Source organism: Balaenoptera acutorostrata, chromosome 1, assembly GCF_949987535.1.
Source record: "Balaenoptera acutorostrata chromosome 1, mBalAcu1.1, whole genome shotgun sequence".
In the NCBI taxonomy this organism is placed as follows: Eukaryota; Metazoa; Chordata; class Mammalia; order Artiodactyla; family Balaenopteridae; genus Balaenoptera; species Balaenoptera acutorostrata.
In genome coordinates, this window is record NC_080064.1 from 28,566,249 (window position 1) to 28,569,501 (window position 3,253).

The 3,253-nt window shown below is 35.0% G+C and overlaps 1 non-coding gene across 1 annotated transcript; it reads left to right on the forward strand.

Moving 5' to 3' along the window:
- The first annotated feature begins 3,180 nt into the window (after positions 1-3,180).
- Positions 3,181-3,253, forward strand: TRNAR-CCU (transfer RNA arginine (anticodon CCU)). Its single transcript has one exon. It is a non-coding gene; the product is annotated as a tRNA-Arg (tRNA).

Genomic DNA, 3,253 nt, shown 5'->3' on the forward strand with positions numbered 1-3,253 from the left:
GTGGCATATGGGATCTTCCCGGACCAGGGCTCAAACCCATGTCCCCTGCATTGGCAGGCGGATTCTTAACCACTGTGCCATCAGGGAAGCCCAGGAGTTCTTTATGTATTCTGGATATCAAATGATATGCAAATATTTTATCCCATTCTGTGGGTTGCCTTTTCACTCTGTTGATAGTATCCTTTGATGCATAAAAGTTTTGAACTTTGATGAAGCCCAACTTATCTATTTTTTTTCTTTTGTTGCCTGTGCTTTTGGTGTCATGTCCAAAAAATGGTTGCCAAGTCCAATGTCATGAAGTTTTTCCCTTATGTTTTCTTCTAAGGGTTTTATAGTTTTAGCTCTTATGTTTAGGTCTCTGATCCACTTCGAGTTAATTTTTAATACAGTGTAAGGTAAGGGTTTAAACTTCTTTCTTTTGCATGTGGATATCAAGTTTTCCCAACACCATTTGTTGAAAAGACTATCCTTTTCCTGTTGAATGGTCTTGGCCCACTCTTGTCAAAATCATTTGACCATTTATAGGAGAGTTTTTTTCTGAGCTCCCTATTCTATTGCAACGGTCTATATGTCTGTCTTTATGTCAGTACCACAGTATTTTAATTACTATAGCTTTGTAATTTTATTTATTTATTTTTAATTAATTTTTATTGGAGTATAGTTGCTCTACAATGTTGTGTTAGTTTCTACTGTTCAGCAAAATGAATCAGCTATACATATACATATATCCCCTCTTTTTTGGATTTCCTTCCCATTTAGGTCACCACTGTAGCTTTGTAATTTTAAAATCAGGAAGTATGGGACTTCCCTGGTGGCGCAGTGGTTAAGAATCCACCTGCCAATGCAGGGGACACGGGTTTGAGCCAGGTCCAGGAAGATCCCATGTGCCACAAAGCAACTAAGCCCATGTGCCACAACTACTGAACCCTGCATGCCTAGAGCCCATGCTCCACAACAAAGAGAAGCCACTGCAATGAGAAGGCCACGCACTGCAATGAAGAGTAGCCCCGTCACCCCAACTAGAGAAAGCCCACGTACAGCAATGAAGACCCAATGCAGCCAAAAATAAATAAATTAATTAATTAATTAAAAAAATGAAATTTATAAAAAAATAATAAAATCAGGAAGTCTGAGTCCTTCAGCTTTGTTCTTCTCTTTCAGGACTGTTTTGGCTATTCCAGTTTCCCTGAGATTTTAGATGAATTTTAGGGTGGGTTATTTTAGTTCTGCATAAAGGTCATTGGGATTTTGATAGGGATTGCATTGAATCTGTAGACCTCTTTGGATAGTAGTGACATTTTGACATTAATAAGTCTTCTAATCCATGAACATGGGATATGATTTCATTTATCCATGTTTTCTTTAATTTCTTTTGGAAATGTTTTGTCGTTTTCATTGTACAAGTCTTTCACCTCTTTGGGTAAATTAATTTCTAGGTATTGTATTCTTTTTAATGCTATTGTGAATGGAATTGTTTTTGTAATTTCCTTTTCAGATTATTCATTGTTAGTGTATAGAAATGTAACTGATTTTTGTGTGTTAACTTTGTATCCTGTTACTTCGCTGAATCCATTTATTAGTTCTAACAGTTTGTGTGTATGTATGTGTGTTTGTAATCTATAGAGTTTTCCACATTTAAGATCATGTGTCTGTAAAATCATCTATGAAAATTTTACTTACTCCTTTCCAATTTGGATGGCTTTAATTTCTTTTTCTTATCTAGTTGCTCTGACTAGGATTTCCACTACTGTATTGTATATAAGTGGTAAAGGGGCATCCTTGCCTTGTTTCTGATCTTAGAGAAAAAGCTTTTAGTCTTTCACCATTGAGTATGCTGTTTGTTGTGGGTTTTCATACGTGGTCTTTATTATATTGAGATACTCTCCTTCTATTCCTTGTTTGTTGAATGTTTTTTATCATAAAAGTGTATTATATTTAGTCAAATGCTTTTTCTGCATCACTTGAGATGATCATGTGGTTTATTTTCTTTATTCTGTTAATGTGGTGCTGATTGATTGATGTTCATTGATTGATGTTCATACATTGAACCATCCTTGCATTCTAGGACTAAATCCTATATGGTCACGTGTATAATCCTTTTAGTATGCTGTTGAATTTAGTTTGCTAGTATTTTGTTGAAGATTTTTGCTTTAGTTTTCATAAGGGATATTGGTCTATAGTTTTGTTTTCTCGTAGTCTCTTTGTCTGGCTTAGGCATTAGGGTAATGCTGACCTAATAGAATGCATTAGGAACTATTCTCTCCTCTTCAACTTTTTGGAAGAGATTGAGCAGGATTGTTGTTAATTCTGTAAATGTTTGGTGGAATTCACCAGTGGTGACATATGGTCTTGGGCTTTTCTTTGTTGAGGGTTTTCTTATTATTACTGATTCAATCTCCTTACTGGTTCAGATTTTTTTCTTCATTATTTTGTCCTGGTAGGTTATGTGTGTTAGGGAATTTATCCATTTTATCTGGTTATCCAATTTGTTGGCATATAATTGTTCATAGTACTCTGTTATGATATTTTTTATTTCTGTGGTGTCAGTAGTAATGTCCCCACTATCATTTCTCATTTTAGTTATATGAGTCGTCTCTCTTTTTTCTTAGTCAATCTAGCTAAAGTTTTGTCACTTTTGTTGATCTTTTCAAAGAAACAAGTCTTGGCTTCATTTATTTTTCTCTCACTAGGTTTTGTGAGGATTAAATAAGATAATGTAATACCAATTTCTAAAGAAGAAATGCAAATGGTCAAAGTCATATTTTAAAGAGTTCAGCCTCCTTAAATAATTCAAAGGAATTAAGTTAACAGTAAGATACCATTATTTTATCTAATTGTCATAGTTAGAAGCAACCCAGCTAAAAATCACCCCCTTGTGTGTGAGTTTAGTTACTAAAAGGAGAGAGTTAGAAGGTCTTTAAGGAGGCTGGTAGTATTTTATTTACTGACCTGAGAGCTGGTTTGATGTTTTAAAAATTCATCAAGCAATTGCGCATTATTGTTTACTAGGTACAGAGTTTCAGTTTTGCAAGATGAAAAGAATTCCTGAGTTGGACGGTTGTGATGGTTGCAGAACAATGTGAATGTACTTAATACCATTTGTACACTTAAAATGGTAAAGTGGTAAATTTTATATTATGTGTGTTTTACCACAATTTATAAAACCCATTGAGTTGGACTTCCCTAGTGGTCCAGTGGGTAGGACTCTGTGCTCCTAATGCAGGGGGCCTGGGTTCGATCCCTGGTTGGGGAA